This window comes from Schistocerca gregaria, chromosome 2 (assembly GCF_023897955.1).
Source record: "Schistocerca gregaria isolate iqSchGreg1 chromosome 2, iqSchGreg1.2, whole genome shotgun sequence".
Taxonomy (NCBI): Eukaryota; Metazoa; Arthropoda; class Insecta; order Orthoptera; family Acrididae; genus Schistocerca; species Schistocerca gregaria.
Genome location: NC_064921.1, coordinates 716,272,335 through 716,295,015, shown reverse-complemented (window position 1 = coordinate 716,295,015; position 22,681 = coordinate 716,272,335). Strand labels below are relative to the sequence as shown.

At 48.9% G+C, this 22,681-nt stretch overlaps 27 non-coding genes across 27 annotated transcripts; 15 read left to right on the top strand and 12 right to left on the bottom strand.

Annotated features, from left to right (window-relative positions):
- Window positions 1-258: 258 nt before the first annotated feature.
- Trnav-uac (transfer RNA valine (anticodon UAC)) lies at window positions 259-331 on the bottom strand. Its single transcript has one exon. It is a non-coding gene; the product is annotated as a tRNA-Val (tRNA).
- Window positions 332-552: 221 nt separating this feature from the next.
- On the top strand, window positions 553-624 carry Trnap-cgg (transfer RNA proline (anticodon CGG)). Its single transcript has one exon. It is a non-coding gene; the product is annotated as a tRNA-Pro (tRNA).
- A 217-nt stretch (window positions 625-841) lies between these two features.
- Trnav-aac (transfer RNA valine (anticodon AAC)) lies at window positions 842-914 on the bottom strand. The gene has a single exon. It is a non-coding gene; the product is annotated as a tRNA-Val (tRNA).
- A 1,501-nt stretch (window positions 915-2,415) lies between these two features.
- On the top strand, window positions 2,416-2,487 carry Trnap-ugg (transfer RNA proline (anticodon UGG)). The gene has a single exon. It is a non-coding gene; the product is annotated as a tRNA-Pro (tRNA).
- A 624-nt stretch (window positions 2,488-3,111) lies between these two features.
- On the bottom strand, window positions 3,112-3,184 carry Trnav-uac (transfer RNA valine (anticodon UAC)). Its single transcript has one exon. It is a non-coding gene; the product is annotated as a tRNA-Val (tRNA).
- A 221-nt stretch (window positions 3,185-3,405) lies between these two features.
- Window positions 3,406-3,477, top strand: Trnap-cgg (transfer RNA proline (anticodon CGG)). The gene has a single exon. It is a non-coding gene; the product is annotated as a tRNA-Pro (tRNA).
- Window positions 3,478-5,268: 1,791 nt separating this feature from the next.
- On the top strand, window positions 5,269-5,339 carry Trnap-ugg (transfer RNA proline (anticodon UGG)). The gene has a single exon. It is a non-coding gene; the product is annotated as a tRNA-Pro (tRNA).
- Window positions 5,340-5,963: 624 nt separating this feature from the next.
- On the bottom strand, window positions 5,964-6,036 carry Trnav-uac (transfer RNA valine (anticodon UAC)). The gene has a single exon. It is a non-coding gene; the product is annotated as a tRNA-Val (tRNA).
- A 221-nt stretch (window positions 6,037-6,257) lies between these two features.
- Window positions 6,258-6,329, top strand: Trnap-cgg (transfer RNA proline (anticodon CGG)). Its single transcript has one exon. It is a non-coding gene; the product is annotated as a tRNA-Pro (tRNA).
- Window positions 6,330-8,120: 1,791 nt separating this feature from the next.
- On the top strand, window positions 8,121-8,192 carry Trnap-ugg (transfer RNA proline (anticodon UGG)). Its single transcript has one exon. It is a non-coding gene; the product is annotated as a tRNA-Pro (tRNA).
- Window positions 8,193-8,816: 624 nt separating this feature from the next.
- Trnav-uac (transfer RNA valine (anticodon UAC)) lies at window positions 8,817-8,889 on the bottom strand. The gene has a single exon. It is a non-coding gene; the product is annotated as a tRNA-Val (tRNA).
- Window positions 8,890-9,110: 221 nt separating this feature from the next.
- Trnap-cgg (transfer RNA proline (anticodon CGG)) lies at window positions 9,111-9,182 on the top strand. Its single transcript has one exon. It is a non-coding gene; the product is annotated as a tRNA-Pro (tRNA).
- A 1,791-nt stretch (window positions 9,183-10,973) lies between these two features.
- Trnap-ugg (transfer RNA proline (anticodon UGG)) lies at window positions 10,974-11,045 on the top strand. Its single transcript has one exon. It is a non-coding gene; the product is annotated as a tRNA-Pro (tRNA).
- A 624-nt stretch (window positions 11,046-11,669) lies between these two features.
- On the bottom strand, window positions 11,670-11,742 carry Trnav-uac (transfer RNA valine (anticodon UAC)). The gene has a single exon. It is a non-coding gene; the product is annotated as a tRNA-Val (tRNA).
- A 221-nt stretch (window positions 11,743-11,963) lies between these two features.
- Window positions 11,964-12,035, top strand: Trnap-cgg (transfer RNA proline (anticodon CGG)). Its single transcript has one exon. It is a non-coding gene; the product is annotated as a tRNA-Pro (tRNA).
- A 217-nt stretch (window positions 12,036-12,252) lies between these two features.
- On the bottom strand, window positions 12,253-12,325 carry Trnav-aac (transfer RNA valine (anticodon AAC)). Its single transcript has one exon. It is a non-coding gene; the product is annotated as a tRNA-Val (tRNA).
- A 1,652-nt stretch (window positions 12,326-13,977) lies between these two features.
- Window positions 13,978-14,050, bottom strand: Trnav-uac (transfer RNA valine (anticodon UAC)). Its single transcript has one exon. It is a non-coding gene; the product is annotated as a tRNA-Val (tRNA).
- Window positions 14,051-14,271: 221 nt separating this feature from the next.
- Window positions 14,272-14,343, top strand: Trnal-cag (transfer RNA leucine (anticodon CAG)). The gene has a single exon. It is a non-coding gene; the product is annotated as a tRNA-Leu (tRNA).
- A 1,791-nt stretch (window positions 14,344-16,134) lies between these two features.
- On the top strand, window positions 16,135-16,206 carry Trnap-ugg (transfer RNA proline (anticodon UGG)). The gene has a single exon. It is a non-coding gene; the product is annotated as a tRNA-Pro (tRNA).
- Window positions 16,207-16,830: 624 nt separating this feature from the next.
- Trnav-uac (transfer RNA valine (anticodon UAC)) lies at window positions 16,831-16,903 on the bottom strand. Its single transcript has one exon. It is a non-coding gene; the product is annotated as a tRNA-Val (tRNA).
- A 221-nt stretch (window positions 16,904-17,124) lies between these two features.
- Trnap-cgg (transfer RNA proline (anticodon CGG)) lies at window positions 17,125-17,196 on the top strand. Its single transcript has one exon. It is a non-coding gene; the product is annotated as a tRNA-Pro (tRNA).
- A 217-nt stretch (window positions 17,197-17,413) lies between these two features.
- Trnav-aac (transfer RNA valine (anticodon AAC)) lies at window positions 17,414-17,486 on the bottom strand. Its single transcript has one exon. It is a non-coding gene; the product is annotated as a tRNA-Val (tRNA).
- Window positions 17,487-18,987: 1,501 nt separating this feature from the next.
- Trnap-ugg (transfer RNA proline (anticodon UGG)) lies at window positions 18,988-19,059 on the top strand. The gene has a single exon. It is a non-coding gene; the product is annotated as a tRNA-Pro (tRNA).
- A 624-nt stretch (window positions 19,060-19,683) lies between these two features.
- On the bottom strand, window positions 19,684-19,756 carry Trnav-uac (transfer RNA valine (anticodon UAC)). The gene has a single exon. It is a non-coding gene; the product is annotated as a tRNA-Val (tRNA).
- Window positions 19,757-19,977: 221 nt separating this feature from the next.
- Trnap-cgg (transfer RNA proline (anticodon CGG)) lies at window positions 19,978-20,049 on the top strand. Its single transcript has one exon. It is a non-coding gene; the product is annotated as a tRNA-Pro (tRNA).
- Window positions 20,050-21,840: 1,791 nt separating this feature from the next.
- On the top strand, window positions 21,841-21,912 carry Trnap-ugg (transfer RNA proline (anticodon UGG)). The gene has a single exon. It is a non-coding gene; the product is annotated as a tRNA-Pro (tRNA).
- Window positions 21,913-22,536: 624 nt separating this feature from the next.
- On the bottom strand, window positions 22,537-22,609 carry Trnav-uac (transfer RNA valine (anticodon UAC)). The gene has a single exon. It is a non-coding gene; the product is annotated as a tRNA-Val (tRNA).
- Window positions 22,610-22,681: the final 72 nt, after the last annotated feature.

Sequence of the window (22,681 nt, the reverse complement as noted above, 5' to 3'; positions counted from 1 at the left end):
AGAGTTGTGACAAGGCGAGTGCAAAGAGATCAGGAAAGCCAGTATGAAGCGAACTTGAAGTAGTCTTGAAGAAATGGATACTAAATTTTGCAGGCCAGAATGGAGCTACGAGCGTTCTGAGTTACTGAATACCGGTGCACTATGGGAGCAAGAGCATTTGACAGTAAAATGAGGTAGCACACGACATTTATTATCCCGCACACGCAGACGTGACGTTATCTCGGAAATGGAATCCTAAAACGGGTTTAAAAAAAGTCGTGCTTCCGCCCGGGATCGAACCGGGGACCTTCTGCGTGTAAAGCAGACGTGATAACCGCTACACCACGGAAACGACGGTTTTGCCGTTGTACTACCTGGAAAACCGTAGCTCCAACAGATTTTTCCTGCGTAAGCAAGGGCATCGGCTACGAGCTCCGTCCGATTCTAGAAGTTGCTATAGTAAAAGACAACGATAAAAACAATCAAACCGCAACAGCCAGGGAGAACGCTGGGTGAGCAGCAGCTCTGCACGGTGATAGCAAGAACGGAGGCGATAGTCATGTGCATCGAGAAGGCTCGTTGGTCTAGGGGTATGATTCCTGCTTCGGGTGCAGGAGGTCCCGGGTTCAAATCCCGGACGAGCCCTTGCGTTTTGTGCAAATGTGTGGCGACTACCGGAATGCCGGCGGCTGTTCCGCGCATTTCCTGCCCTCCAGGTAAGCACAAAAACCAAGTAGCCGGTTCTGAAAGAGTTTCATGTATCATTTGAGCCATCTGCAGCCTGGTGGTTGGACGTTTGAAATTGATTTAAATGTTCACAGTAGAGATTGTAGCAAGTGTCTTGTTGAGTGCGACGAAAAAGTGATTACGCCCGGAATCGAACCGGGGACCTTCTGCCTGTTAGGCAGACGTGATAACCGCTACACCACGGAAACTGCTAAGCTCTGAGATCCACATGTGACACAACTTGCAGGACGATCACAACTTTGGCGTAAAAATCACTTTGCGGAAACGCACAATGCAGGTATTTCGCATTCGTACGCAACAATCGACAGCACCCTTGCCTGTCTGAATGCCACCACGAATAAGAGCCCAAGAAGTCGTCGGACAAGCTCGCGGCCGAGTCCTCGGTAGCATCAGCTACTCTTGCTTTCCGTACGAGCTACCGTCAATACGCGCAGTCGCTATTGCATATGATGTCACCAAAAGCAATCACTTCGTTAGCGGCAAGGAGCCCGGGCCCAGCGGTAGCTCTACATGGAGGCACCAGCAGCCCCGACAGGCCGCCGCTGGCGCGCCGGCGTCCGGACCCGCGACCCCTAATGACGTTGCAGTCGATGTATTTCTTAATATCGCTTTTGGAAGAAGCAAGCCAGGTGTAAATCACACAGTATTTTACTGATGATCTGGAAACGCAAATTTAGAACAAGTAGAACATTATATAAAATTTGTTGTGTGGTCGAGCGGAACCCACCCTTCGCTCTTCCCAGATTATCGTTGCTGCACGGAATGATTGTTAAAGCACCGACGGCTTCAGAGTTCGTCTTCTCCAACGTTTGCTTTTGCAGTACATTCCGCAATCTTTTCGTTATGAGTCGTCTGTTTCGGTTTCCCGATGTAGTTTTGCTCACAGCTCCCGACTTCTCTTAACCCCGAGCCACCACTAGCCGAAAATTCCGCACTGCAGTCCGGTCAATCTGCAGAGCTCGATAAGAGCATCGCGGTCGTTCCTGAGCTAATGAAACGGCCGTGTCTGTAGTTGTTCCCAGATGTCTCCCACAGCAACGGCCTCCCGGACGCCTGCATTACAGGAGTACGCCCCTACTCCCAGCCATACAATTGCATTTGAAAGCAGAATAACATGAGCTACAGAGCAACTCCGACTTTTGTGTCTGACCTACTTTTAATGATACTGTGGTCGGTTTAGTTACTACTATCGCTGCTGGACGAAGCAGACCAGTTGAAAGCCACACGGTATTCTTGTAACGAACAGGTAATGGAAATTTAGGTAAAACGATATCAAAAAAAGTTGCGTGGTGGAGCGACACATACAGTTGGCTCTTCGTAGATGATCATTGCTGCACGGAATAATTCTTAAGGCACCGACGCCTTCAGGAGTCGTGTTTGGAAGTTTTGCTTGCAGTATATTCCGCTATCTTTTCGTTATGAGTTGGTGTTTCGGCTTCCCGGTGTTTTTTTGTTTAGTGCATTTGCCTTCCCTTGACGCTAAGAAAGCACATGACGAAAGTGAAACACCACCGTCTGTTCATCTGCAGAGTGCGATGAAATTATTCACTCTACATTCATTGCCTTTAATATTCTTTCCATCAGTGGTGGGCGCTGCCTTCAGAAAGCGCTTTTCTTTCTGATTTACATGAAAGTTTGTGTTCCTCGGAACTGGACTGCTTGGGATTACCTTCACTGCCACCGGCAGGTGGCTCGTTGGTCTAGGGGTATGATTCCTGCTTTGGGTGCAGGAGGTCCTGGGTTCAAATCCCGGACGAGCCCTATCGTTTTGACCGTGCTGAAGAGTAGGTGGAGCTCACCCACGTTTGTAGCTCTGCAATGAAGAACAGATGCGTGCCGCAGCACGCTGTGTGTGGCCCTACGGTCATGAAGGGACCGTTTGATATGGCAAGAATCTGATACCAGTAAATTACATAGGTCGATTTCTGTAGAAGAGCCGACAGTAATCTTGCATGCAACGGAAAACAAAGGTTGTCTTTGCAGAACGTGTGCACCGTGAGTGGAGACGAAGCTCAATCGTGGAGCAGTCTACCTTCATCTGATTAGCGACAACGTCAACCAAAGAGTGGGATACAAGACTGAGCGTAGTTACGAGTTTCTCACTATTAGTTATGTTCACACTTCAACAGAGTTGTGACAAGGCGAGTGCAAAGAGATCAGGAAAGCCAGTATGAAGCGAACTTGAAGTAGTCTTGAAGAAATGGATACTAAATTTTGCAGGCCAGAATGGAGCTACGAGCGTTCTGAGTTACTGAATACCGGTGCACTATGGGAGCAAGAGCATTTGACAGTAAAATGAGGTAGCACACGACATTTATTATCCCGCACACGCAGACGTGACGTTATCTCGGAAATGGAATCCTAAAACGGGTTTAAAAAAAGTCGTGCTTCCGCCCGGGATCGAACCGGGGACCTTCTGCGTGTAAAGCAGACGTGATAACCGCTACACCACGGAAACGACGGTTTTGCCGTTGTACTACCTGGAAAACCGTAGCTCCAACAGATTTTTCCTGCGTAAGCAAGGGCATCGGCTACGAGCTCCGTCCGATTCTAGAAGTTGCTATAGTAAAAGACAACGATAAAAACAATCAAACCGCAACAGCCAGGGAGAACGCTGGGTGAGCAGCAGCTCTGCACGGTGATAGCAAGAACGGAGGCGATAGTCATGTGCATCGAGAAGGCTCGTTGGTCTAGGGGTATGATTCCTGCTTCGGGTGCAGGAGGTCCCGGGTTCAAATCCCGGACGAGCCCTTGCGTTTTGTGCAAACGTGTGGCGACTACCGGCATGCCGGCGGCTGTTCCGCGCATTTCCTGCCCTCCAGGTAAGCACAAAAACCTAGTAGCCGGTTCTGAAAGAGTTTCATGTATCATTTGAGCCATCTGCAGCCTGGTGGTTGGACGTTTGAAATTGATTTCAATGTTCACAGTAGAGATTGTAGCAAGTGTCTTGTTGAGTGCGACGAAAAAGTGATTACGCCCGGAATCGAAACGGAGACCTTCTGCCTGTTAGGCAGACGTGATAACCGCTACACCACGGAAACTGCTAAGCTCTGAGATCCACATGTGACACAACTTGCAGGACGATCACAACTTTGGCGTAAAAATCACTTTGCGGAAACGCACAATGCAGGTATTTCGCATTCGTACGCAACAATCGACAGCACCCTTGCCTGTCTGAATGCCACCACGAATAAGAGCCCAAGAAGTCGTCGGACAAGCTCGCGGCCGAGTCCTCGGTAGCATCAGCTACTCTTGCTTTCCGTACGAGCTACCGTCAATTCGCGCAGTCGCTATTGCATATGATGTCACCAAAAGCAATCACTTCGTTAGCGGCAAGGAGCCCGGGCCCAGCGGTAGCTCTACATGGAGGCACCAGCAGCCCCGACAGGACGCCGCTGGCGCGCCGGCGTCCGGACCCGCGACCCCTAATGACGTTGCAGTCGATGTATTTCTTAATATCGCTTTTGGAAGAAGCAAGCCAGGTGTAAATCACACAGTATTTTACTGATGATCTGGAAACGCAAATTTAGAACAAGTAGAACATTATATAAAATTTGTTGTGTGGTCGAGCGGAACCCACCCTTCGCTCTTCCCAGATTATCGTTGCTGCACGGAATGATTGTTAAAGCACCGACGGCTTCAGAGTTCGTCTTCTCCAACGTTTGCTTTTGCAGTACATTCCGCAATCTTTTCGTTATGAGTCGTCTGTTTCGGTTTCCCGATGTAGTTTTGCTCACAGCTCCCGACTTCTCTTAACCCCGAGCCACCACTAGCCGAAAATTCCGCACTGCAGTCCGGTCAATCTGCAGAGCTCGATAAGAGCATCGCGGTCGTTCCTGAGCTAATGAAACGGCCGTGTCTGTAGTTGTTCCCAGATGTCTCCCACAGCAACGGCCTCCCGGACGCCTGCATTACAGGAGTACGCCCCTACTCCCAGCCATACAATTGCATTTGAAAGCAGAATAACATGAGCTACAGAGCAACTCCGACTTTTGTGTCTGACCTAAATGTCAGAATAATCTGCTGCTGACGCTTTGGAAACACTCAGTAACTACAAGTTGATTCTAATTAAACTTTACTACTTGAGTCATTGTAGATAGAAGACTGTTTACCATATGGATTCCCAACTTTGTAAAAATAATGTTGAGACTGTGCACTGCAAGATTTGCATTCTTTTTGGTGTTAGTGTGATGGCTTGTTGTTAGACACCGGTACTGGTATGGTGATGTAGGGTTGAAACACAGGTCTGGAGAAGCTGAGCAGGGCATTACTTGTAAAGTTGTTTTACCAAAACAACTGTAATACTGCTGCCACTCTTTGCGAGTATTGATGTATAAACACGCGATCTAGTGTGTGAAACACCACCGTCTGTTCATCTGCAGAGTGCGATGAAATTATTCACTCTACATTCATTGCCTTTAATATTCTTTCCATCAGTGGTGGGCGCTGCCTTCAGAAAGCGCTTTTCTTTCTGATTTACATGAAAGTTTGTGTTCCTCGGAGCTGGACTGCTTGGGATTACCTTCACTGCCACCGGCAGGTGGCTCGTTGGTCTAGGGGTATGATTCCTGCTTTGGGTGCAGGAGGTCCCGGGTCAAATCCCGGACGAGCCCTATCGTTTTGACCGTGCTGAAGAGTAGGTGGAGCTCACCCACGTTTGTAGCTCTGCAATGAAGAACAGATGCGTGCCGCAGCACGCTGTGTGTGGCCCTACGGTCATGAAGGGACCGTTTGATATGGCAAGAATCTGATACCAGTAAATTACATAGGTCGATTTCTGTAGAAGAGCCGACAGTAATCTTGCATGCAACGGAAAACAAAGGTTGTCTTTGCAGAACGTGTGCACCGTGAGTGGAGACGAAGCTCAATCGTGGAGCAGTCTACCTTCATCTGATTAGCGACAACGTCAACCAAAGAGTGGGATACAAGACTGAGCGTAGTTACGAGTTTCTCACTATTAGTTATGTTCACACTTCAACAGAGTTGTGACAAGGCGAGTGCAAAGAGATCAGGAAAGCCAGTATGAAGCGAACTTGAAGTAGTCTTGAAGAAATGGATACTAAATTTTGCAGGCCAGAATGGAGCTACGAGCGTTCTGAGTTACTGAATACCGGTGCACTATGGGAGCAAGAGCATTTGACAGTAAAATGAGGTAGCACACGACATTTATTATCCCGCACACGCAGACGTGACGTTATCTCGGAAATGGAATCCTAAAACGGGTTTAAAAAAAGTCGTGCTTCCGCCCAGGATCGAACCGGGGACCTTCTGCGTGTAAAGCAGACGTGATAACCGCTACACCACGGAAACGACGGTTTTGCCGTTGTACTACCTGGAAAACCGTAGCTCCAACAGATTTTTCCTGCGTAAGCAAGGGCATCGGCTACGAGCTCCGTCCGATTCTAGAAGTTGCTATAGTACAAGACAACGATAAAAACAATCAAACCGCAACAGCCAGGGAGAACGCTGGGTGAGCAGCAGCTCTGCACGGTGATAGCAAGAACGGAGGCGATAGTCATGTGCATCGAGAAGGCTCGTTGGTCTAGGGGTATGATTCCTGCTTCGGGTGCAGGAGGTCCCGGGTTCAAATCCCGGACGAGCCCTTGCGTTTTGTGCAAACGTGTGGCGACTACCGGCATGCCGGCGGCTGTTCCGCGCATTTCCTGCCCTCCAGGTAAGCACAAAAACCTAGTAGCCGGTTCTGAAAGAGTTTCATGTATCATTTGAGCCATCTGCAGCCTGGTGGTTGGACGTTTGAAATTGATTTAAATGTTCACAGTAGAGATTGTAGCAAGTGTCTTGTTGAGTGCGACGAAAAAGTGATTACGCCCAGAATCGAAACGGAGACCTTCTGCCTGTTAGGCAGACGTGATAACCGCTACACCACGGAAACTGCTAAGCTCTGAGATCCACATGTGACACAACTTGCAGGACGATCACAACTTTGGCGTAAAAATCACTTTGCGGAAACGCACAATGCAGGTATTTCGCATTCGTACGCAACAATCGACAGCACCCTTGCCTGTCTGAATGCCACCACGAATAAGAGCCCAAGAAGTCGTCGGACAAGCTCGCGGCCGAGTCCTCGGTAGCATCAGCTACTCTTGCTTTCCGTACGAGCTACCGTCAATTCGCGCAGTCGCTATTGCATATGATGTCACCAAATGCAATCACTTCGTTAGCGGCAAGGAGCCCGGGCCCAGCGGTAGCTCTACATGGAGGCACCAGCAGCCCCGACAGGCCGCCGCTGGCGCGCCGGCGTCCGGACCCGCGACCCCTAATGACGTTGCAGTCGATGTATTTCTTAATATCGCTTTTGGAAGAAGCAAGCCAGGTGTAAATCACACAGTATTTTACTGATGATCTGGAAACGCAAATTTAGAACAAGTAGAACATTATATAAAATTTGTTGTGTGGTCGAGCGGAACCCACCCTTCGCTCTTCCCAGATTATCGTTGCTGCACGGAATGATTGTTAAAGCACCGACGGCTTCAGAGTTCGTCTTCTCCAACGTTTGCTTTTGCAGTACATTCCGCAATCTTTTCGTTATGAGTCGTCTGTTTCGGTTTCCCGATGTAGTTTTGCTCACAGCTCCCGACTTCTCTTAACCCCGAGCCACCACTAGCCGAATATTCCGCACTGCAGTCCGGTCAATCTGCAGAGCTCGATAAGAGCATCGCGGTCGTTCCTGAGCTAATGAAACGGCCGTGTCTGTAGTTGTTCCCAGATGTCTCCCACAGCAACGGCCTCCCGGACGCCTGCATTACAGGAGTACGCCCCTACTCCCAGCCATACAATTGCATTTGAAAGCAGAATAACATGAGCTACAGAGCAACTCCGACTTTTGTGTCTGACCTACTTTTAATGATACTGTGGTCGGTTTAGTTACTACTATCGCTGCTGGACGAAGCAGACCAGTTGAAAGCCACACGGTATTCTTGTAACGAACAGGTAATGGAAATTTAGGTAAAACGATATCAAAAAAAGTTGCGTGGTGGAGCGACACATACAGTTGGCTCTTCGTAGATGATCATTGCTGCACGGAATAATTCTTAAGGCACCGACGCCTTCAGGAGTCGTGTTTGGAAGTTTTGCTTGCAGTATATTCCGCTATCTTTTCGTTATGAGTTGGTGTTTCGGCTTCCCGGTGTTTTTTTGTTTAGTGCATTTGCCTTCCCTTGACGCTAAGAAAGCACATGACGAAAGTGAAACACCACCGTCTGTTCATCTGCAGAGTGCGATGAAATTATTCACTCTACATTCATTGCCTTTAATATTCTTTCCATCAGTGGTGGGCGCTGCCTTCAGAAAGCGCTTTTCTTTCTGATTTACATGAAAGTTTGTGTTCCTCGGAGCTGGACTGCTTGGGATTACCTTCACTGCCACCGGCAGGTGGCTCGTTGGTCTAGGGGTATGATTCCTGCTTTGGGTGCAGGAGGTCCCGGGTTCAAATCCCGGACGAGCCCTATCGTTTTGACCGTGCTGAAGAGTAGGTGGAGCTCACCCACGTTTGTAGCTCTGCAATGAAGAACAGATGCGTGCCGCAGCACGCTGTGTGTGGCCCTACGGTCATGAAGGGACCGTTTGATATGGCAAGAATCTGATACCAGTAAATTACATAGGTCGATTTCTGTAGAAGAGCCGACAGTAATCTTGCATGCAACGGAAAACAAAGGTTGTCTTTGCAGAACGTGTGCACCGTGAGTGGAGACGAAGCTCAATCGTGGAGCAGTCTACCTTCATCTGATTAGCGACAACGTCAACCAAAGAGTGGGATACAAGACTGAGCGTAGTTACGAGTTTCTCACTATTAGTTATGTTCACACTTCAACAGAGTTGTGACAAGGCGAGTGCAAAGAGATCAGGAAAGCCAGTATGAAGCGAACTTGAAGTAGTCTTGAAGAAATGGATACTAAATTTTGCAGGCCAGAATGGAGCTACGAGCGTTCTGAGTTACTGAATACCGGTGCACTATGGGAGCAAGAGCATTTGACAGTAAAATGAGGTAGCACACGACATTTATTATCCCGCACACGCAGACGTGACGTTATCTCGGAAATGGAATCCTAAAACGGGTTTAAAAAAAGTCGTGCTTCCGCCCGGGATCGAACCGGGGACCTTCTGCGTGTAAAGCAGACGTGATAACCGCTACACCACGGAAACGACGGTTTTGCCGTTGTACTACCTGGAAAACCGTAGCTCCAACAGATTTTTCCTGCGTAAGCAAGGGCATCGGCTACGAGCTCCGTCCGATTCTAGAAGTTGCTATAGTAAAAGACAACGATAAAAACAATCAAACCGCAACAGCCAGGGAGAACGCTGGGTGAGCAGCAGCTCTGCACGGTGATAGCAAGAACGGAGGCGATAGTCATGTGCATCGAGAAGGCTCGTTGGTCTAGGGGTATGATTCCTGCTTCGGGTGCAGGAGGTCCCGGGTTCAAATCCCGGACGAGCCCTTGCGTTTTGTGCAAACGTGTGGCGACTACCGGCATGCCGGCGGCTGTTCCGCGCATTTCCTGCCCTCCAGGTAAGCACAAAAACCTAGTAGCCGGTTCTGAAAGAGTTTCATGTATCATTTGAGCCATCTGCAGCCTGGTGGTTGGACGTTTGAAATTGATTTAAATGTTCACAGTAGAGATTGTAGCAAGTGTCTTGTTGAGTGCGACGAAAAAGTGATTACGCCCGGAATCGAAACGGAGACCTTCTGCCTGTTAGGCAGAAGTGATAACCGCTACACCACGGAAACTGCTAAGCTCTGAGATCCACATGTGACACAACTTGCAGGACGATCACAACTTTGGCGTAAAAATCACTTTGCGGAAACGCACAATGCAGGTATTTCGCATTCGTACGCAACAATCGACAGCACCCTTGCCTGTCTGAATGCCACCACGAATAAGAGCCCAAGAAGTCGTCGGACAAGCTCGCGGCCGAGTCCTCGGTAGCATCAGCTACTCTTGCTTTCCGTACGAGCTACCGTCAATTCGCGCAGTCGCTATTGCATATGATGTCACCAAAAGCAATCACTTCGTTAGCGGCAAGGAGCCCGGGCCCAGCGGTAGCTCTACATGGAGGCACCAGCAGCCCCGACAGGCCGCCGCTGGCGCGCCGGCGTCCGGACCCGCGACCCCTAATGACGTTGCAGTCGATGTATTTCTTAATATCGCTTTTGGAAGAAGCAAGCCAGGTGTAAATCACACAGTATTTTACTGATGATCTGGAAACGCAAATTTAGAACAAGTAGAACATTATATAAAATTTGTTGTGTGGTCGAGCGGAACCCACCCTTCGCTCTTCCCAGATTATCGTTGCTGCACGGAATGATTGTTAAAGCACCGACGGCTTCAGAGTTCGTCTTCTCCAACGTTTGCTTTTGCAGTACATTCCGCAATCTTTTCGTTATGAGTCGTCTGTTTCGGTTTCCCGATGTAGTTTTGCTCACAGCTCCCGACTTCTCTTAACCCCGAGCCACCACTAGCCGAAAATTCCGCACTGCAGTCCGGTCAATCTGCAGAGCTCGATAAGAGCATCGCGGTCGTTCCTGAGCTAATGAAACGGCCGTGTCTGTAGTTGTTCCCAGATGTCTCCCACAGCAACGGCCTCCCGGACGCCTGCATTACAGGAGTACGCCCCTACTCCCAGCCATACAATTGCATTTGAAAGCAGAATAACATGAGCTACAGAGCAACTCCGACTTTTGTGTCTGACCTACTTTTAATGATACTGTGGTCGGTTTAGTTACTACTATCGCTGCTGGACGAAGCAGACCAGTTGAAAGCCACACGGTATTCTTGTAACGAACAGGTAATGGAAATTTAGGTAAAACGATATCAAAAAAAGTTGCGTGGTGGAGCGACACATACAGTTGGCTCTTCGTAGATGATCATTGCTGCACGGAATAATTCTTAAGGCACCGACGCCTTCAGGAGTCGTGTTTGGAAGTTTTGCTTGCAGTATATTCCGCTATCTTTTCGTTATGAGTTGGTGTTTCGGCTTCCCGGTGTTTTTTTGTTTAGTGCATTTGCCTTCCCTTGACGCTAAGAAAGCACATGACGAAAGTGAAACACCACCGTCTGTTCATCTGCAGAGTGCGATGAAATTATTCACTCTACATTCATTGCCTTTAATATTCTTTCCATCAGTGGTGGGCGCTGCCTTCAGAAAGCGCTTTTCTTTCTGATTTACATGAAAGTTTGTGTTCCTCGGAGCTGGACTGCTTGGGATTACCTTCACTGCCACCGGCAGGTGGCTCGTTGGTCTAGGGGTATGATTCCTGCTTTGGGTGCAGGAGGTCCCGGGTTCAAATCCCGGACGAGCCCTATCGTTTTGACCGTGCTGAAGAGTAGGTGGAGCTCACCCACGTTTGTAGCTCTGCAATGAAGAACAGATGCGTGCCGCAGCACGCTGTGTGTGGCCCTACGGTCATGAAGGGACCGTTTGATATGGCAAGAATCTGATACCAGTAAATTACATAGGTCGATTTCTGTAGAAGAGCCGACAGTAATCTTGCATGCAACGGAAAACAAAGGTTGTCTTTGCAGAACGTGTGCACCGTGAGTGGAGACGAAGCTCAATCGTGGAGCAGTCTACCTTCATCTGATTAGCGACAACGTCAACCAAAGAGTGGGATACAAGACTGAGCGTAGTTACGAGTTTCTCACTACTAGTTATGTTCACACTTCAACAGAGTTGTGACAAGGCGAGTGCAAAGAGATCAGGAAAGTCAGTATGAAGCGAACTTGAAGTAGTCTTGAAGAAATGGATACTAAATTTTGCAGGCCAGAATGGAGCTACGAGCGTTCTGAGTTACTGAATACCGGTGCACTATGGGAGCAAGAGCATCTGACAGTAAAATGAGGTAGCACGCGACATTTATTATCCCGCACACGCAGACGTGACGTTATCTCGGAAATGGAATCCTAAAACGGGTTTAAAAAAAGTCGTGCTTCCGCCCGGGATCGACCCGGGGACCTTCTGCGTGTAAAGCAGACGTGATAACCGCTACACCACGGAAACGACGGTTTTGCCGTTGTACTACCTGGAAAACCGTAGCTCCAACAGATTTTTCCTGCGTAAGCAAGGGCATCGGCTACGAGCTCCGTCCGATTCTAGAAGTTGCTATAGTAAAAGACAACGATAAAAACAATCAAACCGCAACAGCCAGGGAGAACGCTGGGTGAGCAGCAGCTCTGCACGGTGATAGCAAGAACGGAGGCGATAGTCATGTGCATCGAGAAGGCTCGTTGGTCTAGGGGTATGATTCCTGCTTCGGGTGCAGGAGGTCCCGGGTTCAAATCCCGGACGAGCCCTTGCGTTTTGTGCAAACGTGTGGCGACTACCGGCATGCCGGCGGCTGTTCCGCGCATTTCCTGCCCTCCAGGTAAGCACAAAAACCTAGTAGCCGGTTCTGAAAGAGTTTCATGTATCATTTGAGCCATCTGCAGCCTGGTGGTTGGACGTTTGAAATTGATTTAAATGTTCACAGTAGAGATTGTAGCAAGTGTCTTGTTGAGTGCGACGAAAAAGTGATTACGCCCGGAATCGAACCGGGGACCTTCTGCCTGTTAGGCAGACGTGATAACCGCTACACCACGGAAACTGCTAAGCTCTGAGATCCACATGTGACACAACTTGCAGGACGATCACAACTTTGGCGTAAAAATCACTTTGCGGAAACGCACAATGCAGGTATTTCGCATTCGTACGCAACAATCGACAGCACCCTTGCCTGTCTGAATGCCACCACGAATAAGAGCCCAAGAAGTCGTCGGACAAGCTCGCGGCCGAGTCCTCGGTAGCATCAGCTACTCTTGCTTTCCGTACGAGCTACCGTCAATTCGCGCAGTCGCTATTGCATATGATGTCACCAAAAGCAATCACTTCGTTAGCGGCAAGGAGCCCGGGCCCAGCGGTAGCTCTACATGGAGGCACCAGCAGCCCCGACAGGCCGCCGCTGGCGCGCCGGCGTCCGGACCCGCGACCCCTAATGACGTTGCAGTCGATGTATTTCTTAATATCGCTTTTGGAAGAAGCAAGCCAGGTGTAAATCACACAGTATTTTACTGATGATCTGGAAACGCAAATTTAGAACAAGTAGAACATTATATAAAATTTGTTGTGTGGTCGAGCGGAACCCACCCTTCGCTCTTCCCAGATTATCGTTGCTGCACGGAATGATTGTTAAAGCACCGACGGCTTCAGAGTTCGTCTTCTCCAACGTTTGCTTTTGCAGTACATTCCGCAATCTTTTCGTTATGAGTCGTCTGTTTCGGTTTCCCGATGTAGTTTTGCTCACAGCTCCCGACTTCTCTTAACCCCGAGCCACCACTAGCCGAAAATTCCGCACTGCAGTCCGGTCAATCTGCAGAGCTCGATAAGAGCATCGCGGTCGTTCCTGAGCTAATGAAACGGCCGTGTCTGTAATTGTTCCCAGATGTCTCCCACAGCAACGGCCTCCCGGACGCCTGCATTACAGGAGTACGCCCCTACTCCCAGCCATACAATTGCATTTGAAAGCAGAATAACATGAGCTACAGAGCAACTCCGACTTTTGTGTCTGACCTACTTTTAATGATACTGTGGTCGGTTTAGTTACTACTATCGCTGCTGGACGAAGCAGACCAGTTGAAAGCCACACGGTATTCTTGTAACGAACAGGTAATGGAAATTTAGGTAAAACGATATCAAAAAAAGTTGCGTGGTGGAGCGACACATACAGTTGGCTCTTCGTAGATGAAGGGACCGTTTGATATGGCAAGAATCTGATACCAGTAAATTACATAGGTCGATTTCTGTAGAAGAGCCGACAGTAATCTTGCATGCAACGGAAAACAAAGGTTGTCTTTGCAGAACGTGTGCACCGTGAGTGGAGACGAAGCTCAATCGTGGAGCAGTCTACCTTCATCTGATTAGCGACAACGTCAACCAAAGAGTGGGATACAAGACTGAGCGTAGTTACGAGTTTCTCACTATTAGTTATGTTCACACTTCAACAGAGTTGTGACAAGGCGAGTGCAAAGAGATCAGGAAAGCCAGTATGAAGCGAACTTGAAGTAGTCTTGAAGAAATGGATACTAAATTTTGCAGGCCAGAATGGAGCTACGAGCGTTCTGAGTTACTGAATACCGGTGCACTATGGGAGCAAGAGCATCTGACAGTAAAATGAGGTAGCACACGACATTTATTATCCCGCACACGCAGACGTGACGTTATCTCGGAAATGGAATCCTAAAACGGGTTTAAAAAAAGTCGTGCTTCCGCCCGGGATCGAACCGGGGACCTTCTGCGTGTAAAGCAGACGTGATAACCGCTACACCACGGAAACGACGGTTTTGCCGTTGTACTACCTGGAAAACCGTAGCTCCAACAGATTTTTCCTGCGTAAGCAAGGGCATCGGCTACGAGCTCCGTCCGATTCTAGAAGTTGCTATAGTAAAAGACAACGATAAAAACAATCAAACCGCAACAGCCAGGGAGAACGCTGGGTGAGCAGCAGCTCTGCACGGTGATAGCAAGAACGGAGGCGATAGTCATGTGCATCGAGAAGGCTCGTTGGTCTAGGGGTATGATTCCTGCTTCAGGTGCAGGAGGTCCCGGGTTCAAATCCCGGACGAGCCCTTGCGTTTTGTGCAAACGTGTGGCGACTACCGGCATGCCGGCGGCTGTTCCGCGCATTTCCTGCCCTCCAGGTAAGCACAAAAACCTAGTAGCCGGTTCTGAAAGAGTTTCATGTATCATTTGAGCCATCTGCAGCCTGGTGGTTGGACGTTTGAAATTGATTTAAATGTTCACAGTAGAGATTGTAGCAAGTGTCTTGTTGAGTGCGACGAAAAAGTGATTACGCCCGGAATCGAAACGGAGACCTTCTGCCTGTTAGGCAGACGTGATAACCGCTACACCACGGAAACTGCTAAGCTCTGAGATCCACATGTGACACAACTTGCAGGACGATCACAACTTTGGCGTAAAAATCACTTTGCGGAAACGCACAATGCAGGTATTTCGCATTCGTACGCAACAATCGACAGCACCCTTGCCTGTCTGAATGCCACCACGAATAAGAGCCCAAGAAGTCGTCGGACAAGCTCGCGGCCGAGTCCTCGGTAGCATCAGCTACTCTTGCTTTCCGTACGAGCTACCGTCAATTCGCGCAGTCGCTATTGCATATGATGTCACCAAAAGCAATCACTTCGTTAGCGGCAAGGAGCCCGGGCCCAGCGGTAGCTCTACATGGAGGCACCAGCAGCCCCGACAGGCCGCCGCTGGCGCGCCGGCGTCCGGACCCGCGACCCCTAATGACGTTGCAGTCGATGTATTTCTTAATATCGCTTTTGGAAGAAGCAAGCCAGGTGTAAATCACACAGTATTTTACTGATGATCTGGAAACGCAAATTTAGAACAAGTAGAACATTATATAAAATTTGTTGTGTGGTCGAGCGGAACCCACCCTTCGCTCTTCCCAGATTATCGTTGCTGCACGGAATGATTGTTAAAGCACCGACGGCTTCAGAGTTCGTCTTCTCCAACGTTTGCTTTTGCAGTACATTCCGCAATCTTTTCGTTATGAGTCGTCTGTTTCGGTTTCCCGATGTAGTTTTGCTCACAGCTCCCGACTTCTCTTAACCCCGAGCCACCACTAGCCGAAAATTCCGCACTGCAGTCCGGTCAATCTGCAGAGCTCGATAAGAGCATCGCGGTCGTTCCTGAGCTAATGAAACGGCCGTGTCTGTAGTTGTTCCCAGATGTCTCCCACAGCAACGGCCTCCCGGACGCCTGCATTACAGGAGTACGCCCCTACTCCCAGCCATACAATTGCATTTGAAAGCAGAATAACATGAGCTACAGAGCAACTCCGACTTTTGTGTCTGACCTACTTTTAATGATACTGTGGTCGGTTTAGTTACTACTATCGCTGCTGGACGAAGCAGACCAGTTGAAAGCCACACGGTATTCTTGTAACGAACAGGTAATGGAAATTTAGGTAAAACGATATCAAAAAAAGTTGCGTGGTGGAGCGACACATACAGTTGGCTCTTCGTAGATGATCATTGCTGCACGGAATAATTCTTAAGGCACCGACGCCTTCAGGAGTCGTGTTTGGAAGTTTTGCTTGCAGTATATTCCGCTATCTTTTCGTTATGAGTTGGTGTTTCGGCTTCCCGGTGTTTTTTTGTTTAGTGCATTTGCCTTCCCTTGACGCTAAGAAAGCACATGACGAAAGTGAAACACCACCGTCTGTTCATCTGCAGAGTGCGATGAAATTATTCACTCTACATTCATTGCCTTTAATATTCTTTCCATCAGTGGTGGGCGCTGCCTTCAGAAAGCGCTTTTCTTTCTGATTTACATGAAAGTTTGTGTTCCTCGGAACTGGACTGCTTGGGATTACCTTCACTGCCACCGGCAGGTGGCTCGTTGGTCTAGGGGTATGATTCCTGCTTTGGGTGCAGGAGGTCCTGGGTTCAAATCCCGGACGAGCCCTATCGTTTTGACCGTGCTGAAGAGTAGGTGGAGCTCACCCACGTTTGTAGCTCTGCAATGAAGAACAGATGCGTGCCGCAGCACGCTGTGTGTGGCCCTACGGTCATGAAGGGACCGTTTGATATGGCAAGAATCTGATACCAGTAAATTACATAGGTCGATTTCTGTAGAAGAGCCGACAGTAATCTTGCATGCAACGGAAAACAAAGGTTGTCTTTGCAGAACGTGTGCACCGTGAGTGGAGACGAAGCTCAATCGTGGAGCAGTCTACCTTCATCTGATTAGCGACAACGTCAACCAAAGAGTGGGATACAAGACTGAGCGTAGTTACGAGTTTCTCACTACTAGTTATGTTCACACTTCAACAGAGTTGTGACAAGGCGAGTGCAAAGAGATCAGGAAAGCCAGTATGAAGCGAACTTGAAGTAGTCTTGAAGAAATGGATACTAAATTTTGCAGGCCAGAATGGAGCTACGAGCGTTCTGAGTTACTGAATACCGGTGCACTATGGGAGCAAGAGCATCTGACAGTAAAATGAGGTAGCACACGACATTTATTATCCCGCACACGCAGACGTGACGTTATCTCGGAAATGGAATCCTAAAACGGGTTTAAAAAAAGTCGTGCTTCCGCCCGGGATCGAACCGGGGACCTTCTGCGTGTAAAGCAGACGTGATAACCGCTACACCACGGAAACGACGGTTTTGCCGTTGTACTACCTGGAAAACCGTAGCTCCAACAGATTTTTCCTGCGTAAGCAAGGGCATCGGCTACGAGCTCCGTCCGATTCTAGAAGTTGCTATAGTAAAAGACAACGATAAAAACAATCAAACCGCAACAGCCAGGGAGAACGCTGGGTGAGCAGCAGCTCTGCACGGTGATAGCAAGAACGGAGGCGATAGTCATGTGCATCGAGAAGGCTCGTTGGTCTAGGGGTATGATTCCTGCTTCGGGTGCAGGACGTCCCGGGTTCAAATCCCGGACGAGCCCTTGCGTTTTGTGCAAACGTGTGGCGACTACCGGCATGCCGGCGGCTGTTCCGCGCATTTCCTGCCCTCCAGGTAAGCACAAAAACCTAGTAGCCGGTTCTGAAAGAGTTTCATGTATCATTTGAGCCATCTGCAGCCTGGTGGTTGGACGTTTGAAATTGATTTAAATGTTCACAGTAGAGATTGTAGCAAGTGTCTTGTTGAGTGCGACGAAAAAGTGATTACGCCCGGAATCGAACCGGGGACCTTCTGCCTGTTAGGCAGACGTGATAACCGCTACACCACGGAAACTGCTAAGCTCTGAGATCCACATGTGACACAACTTGCAGGACGATCACAACTTTGGCGTAAAAATCACTTTGCGGAAACGCACAATGCAGGTATTTCGCATTCGTACGCAACAATCGACAGCACCCTTGCCTGTCTGAATGCCACCACGAATAAGAGCCCAAGAAGTCGTCGGACAAGCTCGCGGCCGAGTCCTCGGTAGCATCAGCTACTCTTGCTTTCCGTACGAGCTACCGTCAATTCGCGCAGTCGCTATTGCATATGATGTCACCAAAAGCAATCACTTCGTTAGCGGCAAGGAGCCCGGGCCCAGCGGTAGCTCTACATGGAGGCACCAGCAGCCCCGACAGGCCGCCGCTGGCGCGCCGGCGTCCGGACCCGCGACCCCTAATGACGTTGCAGTCGATGTATTTCTTAATATCGCTTTTGGAAGAAGCAAGCCAGGTGTAAATCACACAGTATTTTACTGATGATCTGGAAACGCAAATTTAGAACAAGTAGAACATTATATAAAATTTGTTGTGTGGTCGAGCGGAACCCACCCTTCGCTCTTCCCAGATTATCGTTGCTGCACGGAATGATTGTTAAAGCACCGACGGCTTCAGAGTTCGTCTTCTCCAACGTTTGCTTTTGCAGTACATTCCGCAATCTTTTCGTTATGAGTCGTCTGTTTCGGTTTCCCGATGTAGTTTTGCTCACAGCTCCCGACTTCTCTTAACCCCGAGCCACCACTAGCCGAAAATTCCGCACTGCAGTCCGGTCAATCTGCAGAGCTCGATAAGAGCATCGCGGTCGTTCCTGAGCTAATGAAACGGCCGTGTCTGTAGTTGTTCCCAGATGTCTCCCACAGCAACGGCCTCCCGGACGCCTGCATTACAGGAGTACGCCCCTACTCCCAGCCATACAATTGCATTTGAAAGCAGAATAACATGAGCTACAGAGCAACTCCGACTTTTGTGTCTGACCTACTTTTAATGATACTGTGGTCGGTTTAGTTACTACTATCGCTGCTGGACGAAGCAGACCAGTTGAAAGCCACACGGTATTCTTGTAACGAACAGGTAATGGAAATTTAGGTAAAACGATATCAAAAAAAGTTGCGTGGTGGAGCGACACATACAGTTGGCTCTTCGTAGATGATCATTGCTGCACGGAATAATTCTTAAGGCACCGACGCCTTCAGGAGTCGTGTTTGGAAGTTTTGCTTGCAGTATATTCCGCTATCTTTTCGTTATGAGTTGGTGTTTCGGCTTCCCGGTGTTTTTTTGTTTAGTGCATTTGCCTTCCCTTGACGCTAAGAAAGCACATGACGAAAGTGAAACACCACCGTCTGTTCATCTGCAGAGTGCGATGAAATTATTCACTCTACATTCATTGCCTTTAATATTCTTTCCATCAGTGGTGGGCGCTGCCTTCAGAAAGCGCTTTTCTTTCTGATTTACATGAAAGTTTGTGTTCCTCGGAACTGGACTGCTTGGGATTACCTTCACTGCTACCGGCAGGTGGCTCGTTGGTCTAGGGGTATGATTCCTGCTTTGGGTGCAGGAGGTCCTGGGTTCAAATCCCGGACGAGCCCTATCGTTTTGACCGTGCTGAAGAGTAGGTGGAGCTCACCCACGTTTGTAGCTCTGCAATGAAGAACAGATGCGTGCCGCAGCACGCTGTGTGTGGCCCTACGGTCATGAAGGGACCGTTTGATATGGCAAGAATCTGATACCAGTAAATTACATAGGTCGATTTCTGTAGAAGAGCCGACAGTAATCTTGCATGCAACGGAAAACAAAGGTTGTCTTTGCAGAACGTGTGCACCGTGAGTGGAGACGAAGCTCAATCGTGGAGCAGTCTACCTTCATCTGATTAGCGACAACGTCAACCAAAGAGTGGGATACAAGACTGAGCGTAGTTACGAGTTTCTCACTACTAGTTATGTTCACACTTCAACAGAGTTGTGACAAGGCGAGTGCAAAGAGATCAGGAAAGCCAGTATGAAGCGAACTTGAAGTAGTCTTGAAGAAATGGATACTAAATTTTGCAGGCCAGAATGGAGCTACGAGCGTTCTGAGTTACTGAATACCGGTGCACTATGGGAGCAAGAGCATCTGACAGTAAAATGAGGTAGCACACGACATTTATTATCCCGCACACGCAGACGTGACGTTATCTCGGAAATGGAATCCTAAAACGGGTTTAAAAAAAGTCGTGCTTCCGCCCGGGATCGACCCGGGGACCTTCTGCGTGTAAAGCAGACGTGATAACCGCTACACCACGGAAACGACGGTTTTGCCGTTGTACTACCTGGAAAACCGTAGCTCCAACAGATTTTTCCTGCGTAAGCAAGGGCATCGGCTACGAGCTCCGTCCGATTCTAGAAGTTGCTATAGTAAAAGACAACGATAAAAACAATCAAACCGCAACAGCCAGGGAGAACGCTGGGTGAGCAGCAGCTCTGCACGGTGATAGCAAGAACGGAGGCGATAGTCATGTGCATCGAGAAGGCTCGTTGGTCTAGGGGTATGATTCCTGCTTCGGGTGCAGGACGTCCCGGGTTCAAATCCCGGACGAGCCCTTGCGTTTTGTGCAAACGTGTGGCGACTACCGGCATGCCGGCGGCTGTTCCGCGCATTTCCTGCCCTCCAGGTAAGCACAAAAACCTAGTAGCCGGTTCTGAAAGAGTTTCATGTATCATTTGAGCCATCTGCAGCCTGGTGGTTGGACGTTTGAAATTGATTTAAATGTTCACAGTAGAGATTGTAGCAAGTGTCTTGTTGAGTGCGACGAAAAAGTGATTACGCCCGGAATCGAAACGGAGACCTTCTGCCTGTTAGGCAGACGTGATAACCGCTACACCACGGAAACTGCTAAGCTCTGAGATCCACATGTGACACAACTTGCAGGACGATCACAACTTTGGCGTAAAAATCACTTTGCGGAAACGCACAATGCAGGTATTTCGCATTCGTACGCAACAATCGACAGCACCCTTGCCTGTCTGAATGCCACCACGAATAAGAGCCCAAGAAGTCGTCGGACAAGCTCGCGGCCGAGTCCTCGGTAGCATCAGCTACTCTTGCTTTCCGTACGAGCTACCGTCAATTCGCGCAGTCGCTATTGCATATGATGTCACCAAAAGCAATCACTTCGTTAGCGGCAAGGAGCCCGGGCCCAGCGGTAGCTCTACATGGAGGCACCAGCAGCCCCGACAGGCCGCCGCTGGCGCGCCGGCGTCCGGACCCGCGACCCCTAATGACGTTGCAGTCGATGTATTTCTTAATATCGCTTTTGGAAGAAGCAAGCCAGGTGTAAATCACACAGTATTTTACTGATGATCTGGAAACGCAAATTTAGAACAAGTAGAACATTATATAAAATTTGTTGTGTGGTCGAGCGGAACCCACCCTTCGCTCTTCCCAGATTATCGTTGCTGCACGGAATGATTGTTAAAGCACCGACGGCTTCAGAGTTCGTCTTCTCCAACGTTTGCTTTTGCAGTACATTCCGCAATCTTTTCGTTATGAGTCGTCTGTTTCGGTTTCCCGATGTAGTTTTGCTCACAGCTCCCGACTTCTCTTAACCCCGAGCCACCACTAGCCGAAAATTCCGCACTGCAGTCCGGTCAATCTGCAGAGCTCGATAAGAGCATCGCGGTCGTTCCTGAGCTAATGAAACGGCCGTGTCTGTAGTTGTTCCCAGATGTCTCCCACAGCAACGGCCTCCCGGACGCCTGCATTACAGGAGTACGCCCCTACTCCCAGCCATACAATTGCATTTGAAAGCAGAATAACATGAGCTACAGAGCAACTCCGACTTTTGTGTCTGACCTACTTTTAATGATACTGTGGTCGGTTTAGTTACTACTATCGCTGCTGGACGAAGCAGACCAGTTGAAAGCCACACGGTATTCTTGTAACGAACAGGTAATGGAAATTTAGGTAAAACGATATCAAAAAAAGTTGCGTGGTGGAGCGACACATACAGTTGGCTCTTCGTAGATGATCATTGCTGCACGGAATAATTCTTAAGGCACCGACGCCTTCAGGAGTCGTGTTTGGAAGTTTTGCTTGCAGTATATTCCGCTATCTTTTCGTTATGAGTTGGTGTTTCGGCTTCCCGGTGTTTTTTTGTTTAGTGCATTTGCCTTCCCTTGACGCTAAGAAAGCACATGACGAAAGTGAAACACCACCGTCTGTTCATCTGCAGAGTGCGATGAAATTATTCACTCTACATTCATTGCCTTTAATATTCTTTCCATCAGTGGTGGGCGCTGCCTTCAGAAAGCGCTTTTCTTTCTGATTTACATGAAAGTTTGTGTTCCTCGGAACTGGACTGCTTGGGATTACCTTCACTGCTACCGGCAGGTGGCTCGTTGGTCTAGGGGTATGATTCCTGCTTTGGGTGCAGGAGGTCCTGGGTTCAAATCCCGGACGAGCCCTATCGTTTTGACCGTGCTGAAGAGTAGGTGGAGCTCACCCACGTTTGTAGCTCTGCAATGAAGAACAGATGCGTGCCGCAGCACGCTGTGTGTGGCCCTACGGTCATGAAGGGACCGTTTGATATGGCAAGAATCTGATACCAGTAAATTACATAGGTCGATTTCTGTAGAAGAGCCGACAGTAATCTTGCATGCAACGGAAAACAAAGGTTGTCTTTGCAGAACGTGTGCACCGTGAGTGGAGACGAAGCTCAATCGTGGAGCAGTCTACCTTCATCTGATTAGCGACAACGTCAACCAAAGAGTGGGATACAAGACTGAGCGTAGTTACGAGTTTCTCACTACTAGTTATGTTCACACTTCAACAGAGTTGTGACAAGGCGAGTGCAAAGAGATCAGGAAAGCCAGTATGAAGCGAACTTGAAGTAGTCTTGAAGAAATGGATACTAAATTTTGCAGGCCAGAATGGAGCTACGAGCGTTCTGAGTTACTGAATACCGGTGCACTATGGGAGCAAGAGCATCTGACAGTAAAATGAGGTAGCACACGACATTTATTATCCCGCACACGCAGACGTGACGTTATCTCGGAAATGGAATCCTAAAACGGGTTTAAAAAAAGTCGTGCTTCCGCCCGGGATCGACCCGGGGACCTTCTGCGTGTAAAGCAGACGTGATAACCGCTACACCACGGAAACGACGGTTTTGCCGTTGTACTACCTGGAAAACCGTAGCTCCAACAGATTTTTCCTGCGTAAGCAAGGGCATCG